General features: G+C 46.4%; 1 long non-coding RNA gene across 1 annotated transcript in view; it reads right to left on the reverse strand.

Annotated features, from left to right (window-relative positions):
* The window catches only part of LOC138672379 (uncharacterized), a 42219-nt gene extending 19179 nt beyond the window's left edge, over nucleotides 1-23040 (reverse strand). The window contains exons 1-2 of the long non-coding RNA XR_011319731.1: nucleotides 22911-23040; nucleotides 11730-11844 (exon numbers count right to left, since the gene is read on the reverse strand). This is a non-coding gene — a long non-coding RNA (uncharacterized lncRNA). The remainder of the gene's footprint in view (nucleotides 1-11729; nucleotides 11845-22910) is intronic.
* Between the last annotated feature and the right edge of the window lie 225 nt (nucleotides 23041-23265).

Raw genomic sequence — 23265 nt, forward strand, 5'->3', positions numbered from 1 at the left:
TGAGTGTGCACAGAATAAAGAGTGAGCAGTGTGGGTGTAGCATGGGGGAACAGTGTAAGGTCACAGCCAGGAGGGGATCGTATACCAAGGAAGGGGAGTGTGGTGAGGGGGCACAGTTTACGCTCTGGGCTCTATAGGGGGTACTCAGTCTGAGAGAACAGTGTGATGAGGGGGCCAGTATTGAAAGGAGAGGTCAGTGTGTGGGGCATGTACCATAAGAGGGACAGTGTGGGGTCATATTTTGTGCACAGAATATAGTGAGGGCCAATTATTTATTCAGGGGCTCAGCGTAGGGCAGATATTTTTTTGTTTGGGAGCATTATGATGACACTGCTGTCTTTAAGGACATTGTGTGGGTATGTGCTGCACAAGACCGGAGAAGATGGAAGTCTGCAGAGACGGCTGTGGATGAGAAAACTCATGGAGTCTGGACAAGATGATGAAGAAGAAAAGAAAGAAAATGACTCCAGAGACGACGTCATCTATCAGGTACCTGGATGTAAATGTTTTCTGTGGTACTAAATCTTATATTTGTATTTATATTAAGTGCATAAAATTGGTAGTCCAGGTTTGTGATGAGTCTGCAGTCATTCTATGTGAATTCTCACAGTGAACACTGCACGCTGTCAGGATTCTCACATGCCGGTGATCTGCATACATGCGGTCATGTGCCGACTAGACATGCATGGCCTTACTTAATGAAAATGAATTAAGCGAGGCCGGCCACGTCTAGTCGGAATGTGGTCAGAAGTATACAAATCACATGCTTGTGCAAGGGAGAATCGTAAAAGTGTGCAGTGCATGTGCTGTGAAAATTCACAAGCCTGCAGCCACCTATAGTGACTGCCGACTTTCATCTCAAACCTGGATGTCGCCTTTAGTTATAAAATATCCTCACTGTCAGGATTCAGCTCTGCAGGTTCCAGTAGTCGTCACATGGACACTTCACTCATATGCGACTTTCATACTTGTGGTCCTGTGGCAACGAGCTTCTCTTCTGCTTTTCCCAGTTTTTCACTGAAGATTGAGAGCATTAGGGAGAGGAGCTCGTCGTTATCTGACTAGGTGTGCAAACAGCATATGTGATTGGGAAGGGGGGGCGCCAAAATGAATTCTTGCCCCGGGTGCCAGAAAACCTAGATACACCTCTGCTGAGATAGGTTAGTGTATCCTGCATAGAGCAGGGGGTTGTAAACGAGGACCCTGGAGGTCCCTTCCAAGTCTAATATTCTAGGATTCTATGATATGTCCCCCATCCTGGGCCCGATCTTGGTATATACCTATATCCCTTGTGCTGGTATATATATATATATATATATATATATATTTATATATATATATATATATATATATATATATATATATATATCCCTCATCCTGGTATACAGTATATAAACCCCCCATCCTGATATATATGTCCTCCATCCTGGTATATATATCCCTCATCATGGTATATATGTCTCCCATCCTGGTATATATATGTCTCCCATCCTGGTATATATATCCCCCATCCTGGTATATATGTCTCCATCCTGGTATATATGCCTCCCATCCTGCTATATATGTCCCCCATCCTGGTATATATGTCCCCCATCCTGGTATATATGTCTCCATCCTGGTATATATTTCCCATCCTGGTATATATCTCCCCCATCCTGGTATATATCTCCCCCATCCTGGTATATATGTCTCCCATCCTGGTATATATTTCCCCCATCCTGGTATATATGTCCCCCATCCTGGTATATATGTCCCCCATCCTGGTATATATGCCTCCCATCCTGCTATATATGTCCCCCATCCTGGTATATATGTCTCCCATCCTGGTATATATGTCTCCCATCCTGGTATATATGTCCCCCATCCTGGTATATATGTCCCCCATCCTGGTATATATGTCCCCCATCCTGCTATATATGTCCCCCATCCTGGTATATATGTCCCCCATCCTGCTATATATATCCCCCATCCTGGTATATATGTCCCCATCCTGCTATATATGTCCCCCATCCTGGTATATATGTCCCCATCCTGGTATATATGTCCCCCATCCTGGTATATATGTCCCCCATCCTGGTATATATGTCCCCCATCCTGGTATATATATCCCCCATCCTGGTATATATGTCCCCATCCTGGTATATATGTCCCCCATCCTGGTATATATGTCCCCCATCCTGGTATATATATCCCCCATCCTGGTATATATGTCACCATCCTGGTATATATGTCCCCCATCCTGGTATATATGTCCCCCATCCTGGTATATATGTCCCCCATCCTGGTATATATATCCCCCATCCTGGTATATATGCCCCCATCCTGGTATATACAGTGGGGCAAAAAAGTATTTAGTCAGTCAGCAATAGTGCAAGTTCCACCACTTAAAAAGATGAGAGGCGTCTGTAATTTACATCATAGGTAGACCTCAACTATGGGAGACAAACTGAGAAAAAAAAATCCAGAAAATCACATTGTCTGTTTTTTTAACATTTTATTTGCATATTATGGTGGAAAATAAGTATTTGGTCAGAAACAAAATTTCATCTCAATACTTTGTAATATATCCTTTGTTGGCAATAACAGAGGTCAAATGTTTTCTGTAAGTCTTCACAAGGTTGCCACACACTGTTGTTGGTATGTTGGCCCATTCCTCCATGCAGATCTCCTCTAGAGCAGTGATGTTTTTGGCTTTTCGCTTGGCAACACGGACTTTCAACTCCCTCCAAAGGTTTTCTATAGGGTTGAGATCTGGAGACTGGCTAGGCCACTCCAGGACCTTGAAATGCTTCTTACGAAGCCACTCCTTCGTTGCCCTGGCGGTGTGCTTTGGATCATTGTCATGTTGAAAGACCCAGCCACGTTTCATCTTCAATGCCCTTGCTGATGGAAGGAGGTTTGCACTCAAAATCTCACGATACATGGCCCCATTCATTCTTTCATGTACCCGGATCAGTCGTCCTGGCCCCTTTGCAGAGAAACAGCCCCAAAGCATGATGTTTCCACCACCATGCTTTACAGTAGGTATGGTGTTTGATGGATGCAACTCAGTATTCTTTTTCCTCCAAACACGACAAGTTGTGTTTCTACCAAACAGTTCCAGTTTGGTTTCATCAGACCATAGGACATTCTCCCAAAACTCCTCTGGATCATCCAAATGCTCTCTAGCAAACTTCAGACGGGCCCGGACATGTACTGGCTTAAGCAGTGGGACACGTCTGGCACTGCAGGATCTGAGTCCATGGTGGCGTAGTGTGTTACTTATGGTAGGCCTTGTTACATTGGTCCCAGCTCTCTGCAGTTCATTCACTAGGTCCCCCCGCGTGGTTCTGGGATTTTTGCTCACCGTTCTTGTGATCATTCTGACCCCACGGGGTGGGATTTTGCGTGGAGCCCCAGATGGAGGGAGATTATCAGTGGTCTTGTATGTCTGCCATTTTCTAATTATTGCTCCCACTGTTGATTTCTTCACTCCAAGCTGGTTGGCTATTGCAGATTCAGTCTTCCCAGCCTGGTGCAGGGCTACAATTTTGTTTCTGGTGTCCTTTGACAGCTCTTTGGTCTTCACGATAGTGGAGTTTGGAGTCAGACTGTTTGAGGGTGTGCACAGGTGTCTTTTTATACGGATAACAAGTTTAAACAGGTGCCATTACTACAGGTAATGAGTGGAGGAAAGAGGAGACTCTTAAAGAAGAAGTTACAGGTCTGTGAGAGCCAGAAATCTTGATTGTTTGTTTCTGACCAAATACTTATTTTCCATCATAATATGCAAATAAGATGTTAAAAAAACAGACAATGTGATTTTCTGGATTTTTTTTTCTCAGTTTGTCTCCCATAGTTGAGGTCTACCTATGATGTAAATTACAGACGCCTCTCATCTTTTTAAGTGGTGGAACTTGCACTATTGCTGACTGACTAAATACTTTTTTGCCCCACTGTATGTCTCCCATCCTGGTATATATGTCCCCCATCCTGGTATATATGTCTCCCATCCTGGTATATATGTCCTTATCCTGGTATATATGTCACCATCCTGGTATATATGTCTCCCATCCTGGTATATATGTCCACCATCCTGGTATATATATCCCCCATCCTGGTATATATGTCACCATCCTGGTATATATATCCCCCATCCTGGTATATATGTCACCATCCTGGTATATATGTCCCCCATCCTGGTATATATGTCCGCATCCTGAAAAAACAGCAAAACACGGCAGACATGCTTACCTGCCTAGGCCTCTAAACAAATGTACTATCAGGATGCAGTGGACCCATGTGGTTAAGATGGTGTCACTATTAGGCTTGCCTGGATGCTGTGCATCTCCATTGTGTGAACAGCGCCACATACAAGTCTTTTATGTGTAGCAATGTGCCAAGCAGCCACCCCTTCCATTAGTTTGGTAGGTTGAGAGTGGCTGCGTCATCGGTTATGCTGCACCTGTGTAGTCTCCATCTTAACCACATGGGTCCACTGCATCCTGATAGTGCTTTTGTTTAGAGGCCTAGGCAGGTAAGCATGTCTGCCGTGTTTTGCTGTTTTTTCAAATTTTTGGAGGATCTCTGAATCCTCTTTTTGTGCCCTTGCTTTTTAGAATATCCCCATCCTGGTATATATATCCCCCATCCTGGTATATATATCCCCATCCTGGTATATATATCCCCCATCCTGGTATATATATCCCCCATCCTGGTATATATATCCCCCATCCTGGTATATATATCCCCCATCCTGGTATATATATCCCCCATCCTGGTATATATATCCCCCATCCTGGTATATATATCCCCATCCTGGTATATATCCCCCATCCTGGTATATATATCCCCATCCTGGTATATATATCCCCCATCCTGGTATATATATCCCCCATCCTGGTATATATATCCCCCATCCTGGTATATATATCCCCCATCCTGGTATATATATATCCCCATCCTGGTATATATATCCCCCATCCTGGTATATATATCCCCCATCCTGGTATATATATCCTGGTATATATATATATCCCCCATCCTGGTATATATATACCCCCCATCCTGGTATAGATTCAAGATTCAAAGAAGCTTTATTGGCAGGACCAAATACACATCAGTTTTGCCAAAGCAAGTGTATAGAGGCAATAGGGATAGGGACTGTGGGGATGTTGGGTAGGAGCTGTGGGGGAGGTGGATGGGGCAGATCCAGGTTGGGGGCTATAGTCCATGGCATAGGGGAGGTGGATGGGGCAGATCCAGGTTGGGGGCTATAGTCCATGGCATAGGGGAGGTGGATGGGGCAGATCCATTGTGGGGGCTATAGTCCATGGCATAGGGGAGGTGGATGGGGGCAGATCCAGGTTGGGGGCTATAGTCCATGGCATAGGGGAGCTGGATGGGGCAGATCCATTGTGGGGGGCTATAGTCCATGGCATCATAGTTCTCTTTCTCGCAGTCTATGACATTCGCTCACATACCGCGCTGCTATCTCCACTGCTCTCTCTTCTTCTCCCAGCAGGATATATGTTTTCTCTTTCTCCTTCATGGTGATGAAGTCTGGGAAGAGATGTGAGAGTCTCCTGAAGTGAGTGTCCCTGACTGCTGAGTATTTGGAGCAGTGTAGCAGGAAGTGGGTTTCGTCCTCTATGGCCTCCTGATCACAGTGTTGGCACAGTCTTTCCTCCCTGGGCTTGTAGCTCTGCCTGTGTCGGCCACATTCGATGGCCAGACTGTGGGCGCTGAGTCTATATCGGCTCAGGATCTGGCGGTCTCTGGGGTCCGGGAGTTTCTCCAGATATGGGGCCAGTCTGTAGTCTCTCTGTAGGCTCCGGTACATGGTCAGTTTCTGTGAGCTGATGATATCATTCTTCCAGTCACTGACATACCTCTCCTGGCCTTCATCTGCCATCTTCCTGATTCCGGCTTTTGTCAGGTTGTTGTGATTGGTGTTCTGCTCTGGTTGGGTTTGGCTGGGCTGTTCCGGGGGTTCTGGTTTTTCTGTTTCACCTTCATGTATTAGGGCTTTATGGTGATGGGAGCTTTGATTGCTCCTATGCAGGTGAGCCCGGAATGACAGCGCCCTCTTTAGAACTGTTAGGTGTAGAGGGAATCTGCCCAGCTCGGCCCGACAAGCACTGTTGGAGGTGCTCCGATGGAACTGGAGAAGGTGCTTGCAGAATTCCAGGTGGAATATTTCTGTTGGACTGGAGTCCCACTTTGACCAGTCTGGGTAGGTGAGAGGACCCCAGACTTCGCTGCCATACAGGAGGATTGGGGCGATGATGGAGTCGAAGATTTTTAGCCAGACCCTCACTGGTGGCTTCAGATGGTAGAGTGTCCTTCGGATGGCATAGAAAGTTTTGCAGGCCTTGTCTTTCAGGGTCTCTATGGCTTGTTTGAAGTTCCCTGACCGGTGAATCTCTAGGCCCAGGTAGGTATATTTGTCCGTTCCTGTGAGGTCGCAGTTGTTGAGGATAAATGATGGGTGTTGGTCTGATCTTCTCTTTCTCCTCTGGAACACCATGGTGTTGGTTTTCTTTAGGTTGACCGGTAGAGCCCAGGTGGAGCTGAATTTCTCTAGGATTTTCAGGTTGTCCTGGAGGCCTTTCTCGGTTGGTGACAGCAGCAGCAGGTCATCTGCATACAGCAGGAATTTCACCTGAGCGTCGTGGAGGGTGAGACCTGGTGCTGAGGAGGATTCTAGGGCGGTAGCCAGCTCATTGATGTAGATGTTGAAGAGCGTTGGGCTTAGGCTGCAGCCTTGTCTTACTCCGCGGCTCTGCTGGAAAAAAGCCGTTCTTTTGCCGCTCACACTCACGCTGCAGCTGTTCTCGGTGTAGGAGCTTTTGATGACATCGTAGGTCTTTCCTCCTATTCCACTCTCCAGCAGTTTCAGGAATAAGCCCGGGTGCCACACTGAATCAAAGGCCTTTTTAAAGTCCACAAAGCAGGCGTATATCTTCCCATTCTTTGTATTGTAGACGTGTCTCTGAATGAGGCTGTGCAGAGTATAGATGTGGTCAGTGGTGCGGTGGTTCGGCATGAACCCTGCTTGGCTCTTGCTGAGGACGTTGTGCTCGGTGAGGAAGGTGAGGATCCTCTTGTTCAGGATACTGTTGAACAGTTTTCCCAGGTTGCTGCTGACGCATATGCCTCTGTAGTTGGCTGGGTCATACCTGTCCCCACTCTTGTGGATGGGTGTGATGAGGCCTTGGTTCCAGGTACGAGGGAAGTAGCCGGCACTCAGTACAATATTGAAGAGTTTAACCATTGCAGCCTGTATTTCTGGTGGGCTGTACTTCAGCATTTCTGGTAGGATTCCATCTAGGCCACCGGCTTTTCTACATCTTATGGAGGAGAGTCTCTCGGTTACTTCCTGTAGTGTTATAGGTGCATCCACCGGGTTTTGGAAGTTTTTGATTTTTTCCTCCATTGCTTTTAGTTTCGCCATTATGTTTTCCTGTTCTTGGCTTAGTCCTTCCTTTGGAATGTCTTTATAGAGGTCTCTAAAGTATTGGAGCCAGAGGTTGCCATTTTGGATATGGTTGTTGTTTTTCTTGTCTTTGGTGCCCATGTGGTTCCATAGTTCCCAGAAGGAGTTGTCTTGGAGGGCGTCTTGGAGTTGATTGAGCTTGGTAGAGATGTAACTCTGCTTCTTCCTCCTGAGGATGGTTTTGTACTGCTTTTGTATGGAGTCATAGGCTTCCCTCAGACCCAGGTGGTTGGGGTCTCTGTGTTTCTTGTTGGAGGCTGTTCTCAGGGTCTTCCGTACAGCTTTACATTCTCTGTCAAACCAGCCATTGACCTGTGTTTCTTTTGGTCTCTTGTAGTCGACTTTTTTAAGGTCGGACAGTCTGGCCATTGCGTAGAATATATTGTTGAGGTCCTTTGCTGCTTGGTTCACTCCCTCTGGGTTTGGCATGTACTCAAGGTTGTAGAAGTGGTGGAGCATCCGCTGTATTTCAGGTCTGCTGGAAGCTTCTTTATATCTTAGTGCCGACATTTTGGACCATTTGTAGGATGGAGGCCGGGTGAAGAGGCCGCTCTGCTGTGGCTTCTGAGTGGATGGTTTCTCTGTAGATTTCATGTACAGAAGAAGTTGGCTGTGGTCTGACAGGTGCGTTTGTGGGGTGACTATGAAGGCGCTGACATCTGCCAGGTTCAGGTCTGTAATGGCGTAATCAACTACGCTCCTCCCTACATGGGAGTTTAGTGTATACCTTCCGAAGGAGTCACCCTTGCTTCGTCCATTAAGGATATGAAGTCCTAAACTTTTACATACGTTCAGGAGCTTTCTGCCACTTTTGTTGACTGAACTGTCATAGCTGTTTCTCTCAGTGTGTACAGGGTCTTGGCCGTCGTTCTCTGCTCCAAGTATGTAGATGTTTCCATCCGTGGTCAGGAAGTCTCTCTCTCTCCCTGTTCTTGCATTGAGGTCTCCAAAGATGAGAACTTTGCCCAGGGCCTGATAATGGGCGGCTTCTCTTTGTAAGATCTCGAAGCAGTCTGGATTGAAGTAGGGGGACTCTGGCGGTGGTATATAGGTGGCACAGAGGTGGACATCAGACTGACAGGTGAGGGTGGAGCTGCTGATTCTGATCCATATGTGGCTGCCTCCTTTCTTCACCGGTTTGATGTACTGATGGAGCTCCTCTTTATACCAGATCGCTACTCCTCCTGAGCCCCGGCCCTGTTTGATGTTTTTATTTTTCTGGGCATGGACCAAGAATTCCTTGTATCCAATAGGCACCAGGGATTCGTTTTCGGCTCTGGTCCATGTTTCCAGGAGGATCTGAATGTCTATATTTTTCATACTTTGTATAAAATCAGGGTCCTTTGTTTTAGATCCAAAGGTTGAGGCGTTGAGACCCTGGATATTCCAGCTGCTGATTGTAAGTGAAGACATTCTTCTGTGTGGTTTGTGTGTATATACCTGGTATATATGTCCCCATCCTGGTATACATGTCCCCCATCCTGGTATACATGTCTCCCATCCTGGTATATATATCCCCCATCCTGGTATATATATCCCCCATCCTGGTATATATATCCCCCATCCTGGTATACAGTGGGGCAAAAAAGTATTTAGTCAGTCAGCAATAGTGCAAGTTCCACCACTTAAAAAGATGAGAGGCGTCTGTAATTTACATCATAGTTAGACCTCAACTATGGGAGACAAACTGAGAAAAAAAAATCCAGAAAATCACATTGTCTGTTTTTTTAACATTTTATTTGCATATTATTGGGGAAAATAAGTATTTGGTCAGAAACAAAATTTCATCTCAATACTTTGTAATATATCCTTTGTTGGCAATGACAGAGGTCAAACGTTTTCTGTAAGTCTTCACAAGGTTGCCACACACTGTTGTTGGTATGTTGGCCCATTCCTCCATGCAGATCTCCTCTAGAGCAGTGATGTTTTTGGCTTTTCGCTTGGCAACACGGACTTTCAACTCCCTCCAAAGGTTTTCTATAGGGTTGAGATCTGGAGACTGGCTAGGCCACTCCAGGACCTTGAAATGCTTCTTACGAAGCCACTCCTTCGTTGCCCTGGCGGTGTGCTTTGGATCATTGTCATGTTGAAAGACCCAGCCACGTTTCATCTTCAATGCCCTTGCTGATGGAAGGAGGTTTGCACTCAAAATCTCACGATACATGGCCCCATTCATTCTTTCATGTACCTGGATCAGTCGTCCTGGCCCCTCTGCAGAGAAACAGTCCCAAAGCATGATGCTTCCACCACCATGCTTTACAGTAGGTATGGTGTATGATGGATGCAACTCAGTATTCTTTTTCCTCCAAACACGACAAGTTGTGTTTCTACCAAACAGTTCCAGTTTGGTTTCATCAGACCATAGGACATTCTCCCAAAACTCCTCTGGATCATCCAAATGCTCTCTAGCAAACTTCAGACGGGCCCGGACATGTAGTGGCTTAAGCAGTGGGACACGTCTGGCACTGCAGGATCTGAGTCCATGGTGGCGTAGTGTGTTACTTATGGTAGGCCTTGTTACATTGGTCCCAGCTCTCTGCAGTTCATTCACTAGGTCCCCCCGCGTGGTTCTGGGATTTTTGCTCACCGTTCTTGTGATCATTCTGACCCCACGGGGTGGGATTTTGCGTGGAGCCCCAGATCGAGGGAGATTATCAGTGGTCTTGTATGTCTTCCATTTTCTAATTATTGCTCCCACTGTTGATTTCTTCACTCCAAGCTGGTTGGCTATTGCAGATTCAGTCTTCCCAGCCTGGTGCAGGGCTACAATTTTGTTTCTGGTGTCCTTTGACAGCTCTTTGGTCTTCACCATAGTGGAGTTTGGAGTCAGACTGTTTGAGGGTGTGCACAGGTGTCTTTTTATACTGATAGCAAGTTTAAACAGGTGCCATTACTACAGGCAATGAGTGGAGGAAAGAGGAGACTCTTAAAGAAGAAGTTACAGGTCTGTGAGAGCCAGAAATCTTGATTGTTTGTTTCTGACCAAATACTTATTTTCCACCATAATATGCAAATAAAATGTTAAAAAAACAGACAATGTGATTTTCTGGATTTTTTTTTCTCAGTTTGTCTCCCATAGTTGAGGTCTACCTATGATGTAAATTACAGACGCCTCTCATCTTTTTAAGTGGTGGAACTTGCACTATTGCTGACTGACTAAATACTTTTTTGCCCCACTGTATATATCCCCCATCCTGGTATATATATCCCCCATCCTGGTATATATATCCCCCATCCTGGTATATATATCCCCCATCCTGGTATATATATCCCCCATCCTGGTATATATGTCCCCATCCTGGTATATATATCCTCCATCCTGGTATATATATCCTCCATCCTGGTATATATGTCCCCATCCTGGTATATATGTCCCCCATCCTGGTATATATATCCCCATCCTGGTATACATGTCCCCCATCCTGGTATATATGTCTCCCATCCTGGTATATATGTCTCCCATCCTGGTATATATATCCCCCATCCTGGTATATATATCCCCCATCCTGGTATATATATCCCCCATCCTGGTATATATATCCCCCATCCTGGTATATATATCCCCCATCCTGGTATATATGTCCCCATCCTGGTATATATATCCTCCATCCTGGTATATATATCCCCATCCTGGTACATATATCCCCATCCTGGTATATATGTCCCCCATCCTGGTATATATATCCCCATTCTGGTATATATGTCTCCCATCCTGGTATATATATCCCCATCCTGGTATATATATCCTCATCCTGGTATATATGTCCCCCATCCTTGTATACATGTTCTCCATCCTGGTATATATGTTCTCCATCTTGGTATATATCCCCCATCCTGGTATATATGTCGCCTATTCTGCCGCTGTTCTTAAACATAAAAATGCATAAAAATAAAGGATTTTACTCATCTTCCCTCTGGTCCCCCGCTGCACAGTGTACTGTTCTGAATGCAGCAGCGGACTTCAGCAAACAAAGGACAGGAGCGTATGTCATCACTGCCATGCCTGCCCAGTCACATACACGCTGATGCTGGCCTGGTGGCGACCTCTACATCCATGATCATTACGCCCCTGGCTAACACTAATAGGCGTAGCCTGGATGTCACTGTTATTGGGGCACAGTGGCTACCATTATGATGGGGACCCTCCATATCACTCTTATGGGGGCACTGTGGTCACACTGATAGGGTTCCTGTGGCTGATACTGTGGTGTTATTATTTGTAGGTGGGCTTTTGTCACAGTTTGATACTTACAGAAACCCCTCTGCACATTCTTTTTGCCCAACAGAAGACTCGCGAGCAAAACAGGCCAGACGGCAATATCCCATGAAGCTGTCACACCCCCACATTGGAGGAGCGGAGCCCCCACCTGCAAAGGAAAAGGAAATACATTGCATTCTATTCATAAGAAATGCAGCTAGAAACATAAAGAAGGGAAAGAAAGGGAACGCCAAATACTCTGCGCCTGCAGCGATTCCCATAGAGTCATATTCACGGGGAGCCAGCAGGTGGAGAAACAACACTGTACAACATCCTAACATATCCTGCTCCAAACGTATCCATCATTGTATCATCTCTCCCAAATATCCATCATTGTATCATCTCCACCAAATGTCCATCATTGTATCATCTCCCACCAAATATCCATCATTGTATCATCTCCCACCAATATCCATCATTGTATCATCTCCCACCAATATCCATCATTGTATCATCTCTCACCAAATATCCATCATTGTATCATCTCCACCAAATATCCATCATTGTATCATCTCCACCAAATATCCATCATTGTATCATCTCTCCCAAATACCCATCATTGTATCATCTCTCACCAATATCCATCATTGTATCATCTCTCACCAAATATCCATCATTGTATCATCTCCACCAAATATCCATCATTGTATCATCTCCCACCAAATATCCATCATTGTATCATCTCCCACCAAATATCCATCATTGTATCATCTCTCCCAAATATCCATCATTGTATCATCTCCCACCAAAATCCATCATTGTATCATCTCCCACCAAATATCCATCATTGTATCATCTCCCACTAAATATCCATCATTGTATCATCTCCCACCAAATATCCATCATTGTATCATCTCTAACCAAATATCCATAATTGTATCATCTCCCACCAAATATCCATCATTGTATCATCTCCCACCAAATATCCATCATTGTATCATCTCTCCCAAATATCCATCATTGTATCATCTCCCACCAAATATCCATCATTGTATCATCTCCCACTAAATATCCATCATTGTATCATCTCCCACCAAATATCCATCATTGTATCATCTCTAACCAAATATCCATAATTGTATCATCTCCCACCAAATATCCATCATTGTATCATCTCCCACCAAATATCCATCATTGTATCATCTCTCCCAAATATCCATCATTGTATCATCTCCCACCAAATATCCATCATTGTATCATCTCCCACTAAATATCCATCATTGTATCATCTCTCACCAAATATCCATCATTGTATCATCTCTCCCAAATATCCATCATTGTATCATCTCTCCCAAATATCCATCATTGTATCATCTCTCCCAAATATCCATCATTGTATCATCTCTCCCAAATATCCATCATTGTATCATCTCTCCCAAATATCCATCATTGTATCATCTCTCCCAAATATCCATCATTGTATCATCTCCACCAAATATCCATCATTGTATCATCTCCCACCAAATATCCATCATTGTATCATCTCCCACCAATATCCATCATTGTATCATCTCCCACCAATATCCATCATTGTATCATCTCTCCCAAATATCCATCATTGTATCATCTCTCACCAATATCCATCATTGTATCATCTCTCACCAAATATCCATCATTGTATCATCTCTCACCAAATATCCATCATTGTATCATCTCCACCAAATATCCATCATTGTATCATCTCCCACCAAATATCCATCATTGTATCATCTCCCACCAAATATCCATCATTGTATCATCTCTCCCAAATATCCATCATTGTATCATCTCCCACCAAAATCCATCATTGTATCATCTCCCACCAAAATCCATCATTGTATCATCTCCCACCAAATATCCATCATTGTATCATCTCCCACCAAATATCCATCATTGTATCATCTCCCACTAAATATCCATCATTGTATCATCTCCCACCAAATATCCATCATTGTATCATCTCTAACCAAATATCCATCATTGTATCATCTCTCCCAAATATCCATCATTGTATCATCTCCCACCAAATATCCATCATTGTATCATCTCCCACTAAATATCCATCATTGTATCATCTCTCACCAAATATCCATCATTGTATCATCTCCCACCAAATATCCATCATTGTATCATCTCCCACCGAATATCCATCATTGTATCATCTCTCCCAAATATCCATCATTGTATCACCTCCACCAAATATCCATCATTGTATCATCTACCACCAAATATCCATCATTGTATCATCTCCCACTGAATATCCATCGTTGTATCATCTCTCCCAAATATCCATCATTGTATCATCTCTCACCAAATATCCATCATTGTATCATCTCCCACCAAATATCCATCATTGTATCATCTCCCACCGAATATCCATCGTTGTATCATCTCTCCCAAATATCCATCATTGTATCATCTCTCCCAAATATCCATCATTGTATCACCTCCACCAAATATCCATCATTGTATCATCTACCACCAAATATCCATGATTGTATCATCTACCACCAAATATCCATCATTGTATCATCTACCACCAAATATCCATCATTGTATCATCTACCACCAAATATCCATCATTGTATCATCTCTAAACTGGAGGCGACCAATCCCGTAAAGCCACCCGTTCCCCCCTCCCCTTTCCCAAGGAATGCCTTTGTCTGGAGACTCAAAAAACATAAATAGTAGGAAAAAGCAGATATCTTTAACCTTGTTGAATTGGGGCAGTCTTGGCCCAGGAAGCGAGCTAACAACAGCTCGGCAAAGCTGTTCTAATGCACCTGGAGGTATCTTCTGAGCACACAGCCGCCATGCTGATTTGAAATGATCTGAACGACCTGTAAGTGTTCTCTATTCAATTTTAGTCCTATTTTATTTGTAATTTGTAAAGTACACATGATTTTGTCTTCTTCATAATATCTTTTTATACGTTGTAAACACTGTCTACCTTTTTATGGAGCAAAATATATAATTTACTAGGTTGTCCCTTCATGCTCTATAAATGAACTGTCGTGTCCTCTGAAGTGAATTACGCTACCGATTTGGGTTGGCTCTTGACCCCTTAACCTTTGTGGAATCGGAGCTGGTGGCAGCATACTTTGTTCTGCGTGATTGGGAATCTTTGTAGCGATGGCGGCATTGATATTTATTGTTCCCGCCTGTGTGGGAGTAGTTATATTGCCCTAGCTGCAGCGTGCCCAATAGCCAGCACATAGCATTCAGCCTTTCTGGCGACTAATTACCCTATGTGCTGTACCTAATCTAACCTGAGGGTAAGGGGGCGCCAGAGAGCTGAAAGTTCCAAACCGGAACTGGGAAGTGGGATATAGATAAATCCCCTTCAGAAGGAACCAGGGGCAACCAATCCACCCCGGGTTGCTGACAAATTGGGGTGAGTAGTGGGAATGATAAAGATATCCTCACTGGGTTCCCTGACGTATTGGTGGGATCCATGACATATTGTTGGCAGAATGGTGTGAACCGTGACATATTAGTGGCAGCGGTGGGATAATAGAGCATTAGTGATCTGGTTTGAGCAATCATTCCTCTCACTAAAAACTTGCACAGTTCTCTCTATGGAGGGGTATTGGACCTGCTGTAATTAAAACACTAGTGCAGTAATGCAGTTCAAATTTCGTATTTCAAGTTTGTATGTTCTAGCGCTGCAGTGTGCTGCCTTATTTATTTAACTATATACGAGTTGGCGACTCTAGGTTCAGCACCTGTTCACACTTAGTCTATGTTTGGATGTGCAGGTCGGGTTTTTGAAATGTATTCTCTAGCCTTCTGATCGTGCACTCCGCCTTCTAGCCACAGGTGTTTTAATTACAGCAGGTCCAATACCCCTCCATAGAGAGAGAGAATTTTACTCTAGGAAGAGGTTTCACATGTACCCATTCAGATGGAGATGTTTATTCTCAGCGAGGTAAGGCAAGTTTAGGACCTGGTATAAGAGAGATGCCGTAAAGTGGCTACCAGGTACACATAAAATTGACCATTTTTATGCGCTAAACGCTCTCATTTTTCATATTTCTAGTGCAGTAATGCAGTTCAAATTTCGTATTTCAAGTTTGTATGTTCTAGCGCTGCAGTGTGCTGCCTTATTTATTTAACTATATACGAGTTGGCGACTCTAGGTTCAGCACCTGTTCACACTTAGTCTATGTTTGGATGTGCAGGTCGGATTTTTGAAATGTATTCTCTAGCCTTCTGATCGTGCACGCCGCCTTCTAGCCACAGGTGTTTTAATTACAGCAGGTCCAATACCCCTCCATAGAGAGAGAGAATTTTAGTCTAAGAAGAGGTTTCACATGTACCCATTCAGATGGAGACGTTTATACTCAGCGAGGTAAGGCAAGCGTAGGACCTGGTATAAGAGAGATGCCGTAAAGTGGCTACCAGGTACACATAAAATTGGCCATTTTTATGCACTAAATGCTCTCATTTTTCATATTTCTAGTGCAGTAATGCAGTTCAAATTTCGTATTTCAAGTTTGGCCGCAAAAGGAGAAGCCTGGTACATCCAGCAGAAGTATGCTTCGAGTATGCACGTACCAATGCCTGGACCCCCATGGCAAAAGCAAGGCTCAAATGGTCACGCAACTGATGCAATTTGAAGCAGACCAGGCCCGGTCTCAGAGCCCAGTTGCCACAGATGCCAGCATAAGCGAAAATGGTGCTGCAACAGAGGTCCAACCACTGAATGCAGGCCCTACTAGCAACCAGGGCGGATTGGACCTCAACCTGCTGGCGGCCTTGGAAGAACTCCCTGCCGACGACCGTGATGGACGTCTGCAGCTTATCCAGCAATACCATGAGAGAGACGAGCGCTGAGCTGAGGCCGAGAGAGCCGAGCGGCAAGCGGTGCGAGTCCACCAGCTGGAGTTAGCCCGACTCCAGGTGCTGGGGTCGGCCCAGTGCAGCAGCGAGCCCAACAGCGCTCAGACCCCTACACCCCGGCCAGAGCACTTTCCTGTGATGGAAAAGGACGAGGACTTGGACACTTTCCTGTGGGCCTTTGACAAAGCCTGCAAACAGTACCGGCTGCCTGGGAACGAATGGGCTCGATACCTGACCCCAGGGCTAAAAGGCAAAGCTCTGGAGGCATTTGCTTCTCTCCTGCCAGACCAAGATGAAGATTATGAGGCCATCAAGCATGCACTGATAACAAAGTCCAAAAAGCAAAAAAAAGAATATCCAGCTCAACGAGACAGTGAAAAGTAAAAACTTGGTACTTTATTCACTTCATGTAGAAGCAGAGGATAAAAACATCAGCACAATAAGGATAAGAACACTATCTATCTACGCGTTTCAGGTGGCAAAGCACCCGTAATCATGATTAAGGGTGCTTTGCCACCTGAAACGCGTAGATAGATAGTGTTCTTATCCTTATTGTGCTGATGTTTTTATCCTCTGCTTCTACATGAAGTGAATAAAGTACCAAGTTTTTACTTTTCACTGTGTTGTTGAGCTGGATATTCTTTTTTTTGCTTTTTGGATTCCCCACGCCTTGACACAGCGTTTCCGTGCTCCGAGTTGAACTGTTACTATGGTGAGCTGGATTTTCTTTTTCGTTACTGATAACAAAGTACCAGATTACACCTGAGGTTAACAGTAGAAAGTTCCGGAACCTCCAACGTGGCCCACACGACAGTTACAGCGATGTGGTGCATGGACTCGGGACCCACTTTGACCAGTGGACTCAAGGACTGTCAGTGACCATCTTTGCACAGCTGCGGGACCTGATGTTCAAAGACCAGTTCTTACATCTTTGCCCAGCTGAGGTGTGACAGTTCGTGATAGACAGAGAGCCCAGAGACGTGACTAAAGCAGCGCAGATTGCCGATGCCTGTGAAGCCAACCATAGATCGGAAGTCCGGAAGCCAGTCACCACCAGCTGGAGAGGGGGTAAGCCTGCACCTAACGCCAGTACCCCTGCCAGCCAACACACCAGAGGTCCTGTCTCCGTGGCCAACAGCACCAGACCCACCAACCCTCGCCAGTGTTTTTCCTGCAAGTGGACTGGCCATATCAGTGCCTACTGTCCAGAGAAGCAGAGGAACTCCCAGTCAAAGCCCCAGGGCCAAATGCAGCAGTTCTTTTGGTGGGTGGGGCAGTTGGGAGGGTGTGTGACTATGTGCAGCATGTCACAGTGGGGGGCCATATCACTACAGGCCTCAAGGACACTGGGGCTGAACGAGCCCTCATCCGACCCGAACTGGCGGCCCCTGAAGAGATCATTCCGGGGAAAACCCTGACTGTCACCGGGATTGGGGGCATCCGCTGTCCCCTGCCAATGGCCCAGGTGTATATAGATTGGGGTGCTGGGAGCGGAATGAGGGAAGTGGGGCTATCCGAAAACTTACCCACTGATGTTTTATTGGGGACTAATTTGGGGAGGATGGTTGCAAACAATGTCACTGACTCCCCTCCCTGATCGAATGCTGATGATAGTAATAGGAAATTGCATGTGTTACCTGACAACGCTTTACCGATTAATGATGGACCTGATAATAATTTTTCTGAAAATGCTGAGAGTAATACTGATGATGCAGATGATGAAAATATGCATGTTTAACTTATAATCATTTGTTTCCTAGGAATGATGTGTTCACAGGTGCAGGAGTGCTCAGCCACGTCACTCTGCGGGGTGGGATGGCTGAGGAACCCCTAACAGGAGCAAGTGATGGTGCTCAGAGATGCATGGGAACCATGAGGAAGGTGATGCCGTGTAACTGATCAGTGCCACAGAGGAAGGTAACTGCCCCATATGTAGCACTGCTCCTGGGATGTTGGGGGTAGATGGGGAGGTAGTACCCATAGAAGGCACCGGCTGATGGGTCTGTGGAAATCCCCTGGGAGACAGCCTACATAGCTGCTGTCACCCGCAGTCAGGGTGCCCGGAACGCAGATAACGGTCTGCCTTCTGGACCCTCCTCAGGCACAGGTGTGACTGAACCAAAGATGGACCCAGAGCAGGTCCCAGAGGGTTCCCGTGGGGAAGGGACCCCGACATCGCTTCTGGCTGCCCCTAGCCAGGAGTTCCAGGCCGCTCTGCACTCAGATGTGAGCCTGGAGAATTTGAGACACCTTGCCGAGACGCCCACCTCTGTGACTGATACGGAGAGGGTGTTCTGGGAATGAGGGAGGTTGTACCGGGAGACAGTACCCAGAAAATCCCAAAAGGAGTGGTTGAGGGAAAGACAGCTGGTCGTTCCGTACCAATTCAGGTGTGAGTTGTTGCTGATTGCCCATGAGATCCCGCTAGCTGGACACTTGGGGGATCAGCAAAACTAAGGCCCGGCTGTCTCAACACTTCTATTGGCCCAAGATGGGGACAGATGTGTCAAAATACTGCCGCTCCTGTGGCACCTGTCAAAGAGTGGGGAAGGCAGGGCCTGCTCTTAAGGCTCCCCTGATTGCTTTGCCAGTGATAGAGGAGCCTTTCCAGAGGATCGCGGTAGACATTTTGGGCCCGCTGGCCATCCCCAGCAGCTCTGGAAAGCAACACATCCTCACTGTGGTAGTCTACGCTACCTGGTACCCAGAGGCAGTGTCTCTGTCCTCAAATAGGGCAGATAAGGTGGCGGATGCACTGTTGGTTATCTTTTCATGGGTAGGATTTCCCAGGGAGATGCTTACCAATCAAGGGACCCAATTCATGTCTCGCCTAATGGAGGCTCTCTGTAAGAGAATGCAAGTGAAGTGTCTGGTATCACCCACAGGCCAATGGCTTGTGTGAGCGCTTCAATGGTACCCTCAAACAGATGCTACGCATGCTGGTTGAGACCCAAGGACGCGACTGGGAGCAGTACCTACCCCACCTGCTATTCGCTTACCGAGAGGTTCTGCAGGCCTTAACGGGGGTTCTCCCCTTTCGAGCTCCTGTACGGCAGGCGAGTCCGGGGACCCCTTGGGTTGGTAAGGGAATCATGGAAAGAGGAGCCAAACCCTTCTGAAGTGTCCATAGTGGAATATGTCATGCGCTTCCGTGACAAAATGCAGACCTTGAAGCAGTTGGTGCATGACAACATGATGCAGGCTCAGGCTGATCAGAAGCACTGGTACGACCAGAACACCCGGGAGCGGACCTACCACGTTGGTCAAAAGGTGTGGGTGCTGGTCCCCGTACCAAAGGATAAGCTTCAGGGAGCCTGGGAAGGCCCGTACTTCGTCCACCAACAGCTCAACCCGGTCACCTACGTGGCCGCCGCGCTTGACCACTCTTGGGGTAGGTGAAAGGCCTTCCATGTCAACATGATGAAGGCTCATCACGAACATGAACCTTACGTCTTACCGGTCTGCAGCTTGTCCAAAGATGGGGAGGAAGACCCCTCCTAGACAAGCTGGCCCAAGCCAAGGCCGGTGGGTCCATTGAGGACATGGAGGTAAGTGCCTTGCTAACCGAACCTCAGCGGTCGCAGTTGCGGACCACGCTGGAACCCTTCCGGGCCATGTTCTCCAACCGACCTGGATGGACTTAGTTAGCGGTCCACGAGGTGTTCACCGGGAATCATGCCCAACTACGGCAAACACCCTATCGGATCTCCGTTGAGGTGCAGCAGGTTATGCGCCATGAGATCGATGAGATGTTTCAGCTGGGGGTGATTCAGCGGTCTGAAAGTGTGTGGGCCTCACCTGTAGTTCTCGTGCCAAAGAAGCATCAGACCACCCAGTTCTGCGTGGACTACAGCGGGCTCAATGCCATCACAGCCTCTGATGCCCACCCAATGCCGCGCATCGAGGAGCTGCTTGAGAGGTTAGCGGCGCCAAAAATCTGACCATAATGGATCTAAGTCGAGTATACTGGCAGATTCCCCTGAGCCCAAGGCGCAGGAGAAGTCCACCTTTATCACACCCTTTGGACTGTACGAGTCCATTGTCATGCCCTTCGCCATGAAGAATGCCCCTGCCACTTTCCAGCAGATGGTCAACCTCCTGCTTCAGGGACTGGAGAAGTACGCGGTGGCATACCTGGATGACACTGCCATCTTCAATTCCTCCGGGGGTGGACACCAGCATCTTCAGGAGGTGCTCAGGCGAATTCACCGAGCCGGTCTGACCATCAAGCCGGGAAAGTGCCAGATGGGCATGAGTGAGGTCCACTACCAGGGGTACCGGGTAGGCGAGGGCTCCACAAAGCCAGAGCCTGGAAAAGTGGGCGCGATCATGTCCTGGCCCACCCCCAGAACCAAGAAACAGATGATGTCCTTCCTGGGCACTGCAGGGTACTATAGGCGCTTCATACAGCACTATAGTAGCCTTGGCAAAACCCTTGACGGACCTTACCAGGAAGAAGCTACCCCACATAGTCGACTGGACTGACGGCTGTGAGGGGACCTTCCAGGCGTTGAAAACAGCACTATGCACCGCTCCTTTGTTGGTGCAGACTGACGCCACGAGTTTGGCCTCTGTGCTGTGCTCTGCCAGGTCAACTTGGGGAACCACGAGCACCACGTTTTGTACCTGAGCCGGAAACTTCTGCCAAGGGAAGTGGCCTATTCCACCATTGAGAATGAGTGCCTGTCCATAGGCTGGGCACTGCAACGGTTGCAGCCCTACTTGTTCGAGCGCACCTTCACTGTGGTGACAGACCACAACCGTCTGCGCTGGCTACAAGCCATGTGTGGAACCAACAGAAGGTTGCTACGCTGGAGCCATGCCCTCCAGCAGTACGACTTTACCATTGAACACAAAACAGGCAGGGAGCATGGCAATGCAGATGGGTTGTCCCGCATGGAGGAGTACAGAGAGGTTCTGCCTCCGTAGCGCACTTCAAAAGGGGGAGGTGTCACGATAATGTAAAAATATCATGTGAGATTAGTTCTAAAAAGTACCATGTCACAGACACACACTGCAGTTTCAACCACACTTTCTCCCCCTTTGCATTCTCTCATACAACAAACAAAGCCCTATGGCAGAGACTGTGCAACTTGATACCAATGTGTGAGCAGTTTATGGCTTTTAAAATGACCAATCCCGTAAAGTTACCCGTTCCCCCCTCCCCTTTCCCAAGGAATGCCTTTGTCTGGGGTCTCAAAAAACGTAAATAGTAGGAAAAAGCAGTGCATATCATTACTCAGCCCACTCAGTGATGACAAGAGGGCATATCTTTACTCCTGCTGAATTGGGGGCAGTCTTGACCCAGGAAGCGAGCTAACAACAGCTCGGCAAAGCTGTTCTAATGCACCTGGATGTATCTCCAGAGCACGCGGCCGCCATGCTGATATGAAATGATCTGAACGACCTGTAAGTGTTCTCTGTTCAATTTTAATACTATTTTATTTGTAATTTGTAGTGTACACATGATTTTGTCATCTTTATAATATCATTTTATACTTTGCAAACACTGCCTACCTTTTTATGGAGTAAAATATATAATTTACTAGCTTACACTACTTATTTGGGTTGGCTCTGGACCCCTTAACCTTTGTGGAATCGGAGCTGGTGGCAGCATACTTTGTTCTGCGCGATTGGGAATCTTTGTAGCTACGACGGCGTTGATAATTATTGTTCCCGCCTGTGTGGGAGTAGTTATATTGCCCTCGTTGCAGAGTGCCTAATAGCCAGTACATAGCAGGCAGCCTTTCTGGCGACTAATTACTAGGTGCAGTACCTAATCTGACCTGAGGGTAAGGGAGCGCCAGACAGCTGAAAGTTCCAAAGCGGAACTGAAAAGTGGGATATAGATAAATCCCCTTCAGAAGGAACCAGGGGCAACCAAACAACCCCGGGTTTGTGACAAATTGGGGTAAGTAGTGGGGACCATAAAGATATTCTCCCCGGGATCCATGACCTATTGGTGGGATCCATGACATATTGTTGGCAGCACGGTGTGAACCGTGACATACCAAATATCCATCATTGTATCATCTCTCCCCAAATATCCATCATTGTATCATCTCTCACCAAATATCCATCAATGTATCATCTCTCACCAAATATCCATCATTCCCAAACATTCATCATTGTATCATCTCTCACCAAATATTTATAATTTTACGTGCATTTAATCCAAAATACTGACTGTATATCAGCTTTTACTGGATTTACAGCATTGTGTTCATGAACCAGACAGAGCAGGATGAGCAATCCTCGAGCCCTGAGTAATGACTGTATTATATAGGGATTAGACGTATAGTTTGGGATTACTACTTTCTACAGACAATGCATAGAGACATTGGTGGAACTTACTGAGGCTCCAGGCGGCAGCGAGGATGAGGAGGAAGCAGACGCTGTGAAGACACATGGCAGCTCAGTCCTTCTCCGAAACATCAGTGAATTATCCCATCAGTTGGTTTATAAACCTCACATTATCCTATAGAGGCCGAACTTCATTCACAATCGGTCAGACCCTCCCAAACAGAGGACGCAATCACAAGGGTTAAATCCCCAAAATCACATTATCCAGAAAGTAACTTCATTACTGAAGGATGAAGAGATCATGAGACTCGGACAACAAGGAGCCCGATGTCACATCCGAGACCCGAGAGACAATGATCTCCAGCGGGAAGGTCAATGAGGGGCACGAGGTTCATCAGACTGGAGC

This window comes from Ranitomeya imitator, chromosome 3 (genome assembly GCF_032444005.1).
Source record: "Ranitomeya imitator isolate aRanImi1 chromosome 3, aRanImi1.pri, whole genome shotgun sequence".
Lineage (NCBI taxonomy): Eukaryota > Metazoa > Chordata > Amphibia > Anura > Dendrobatidae > Ranitomeya > Ranitomeya imitator.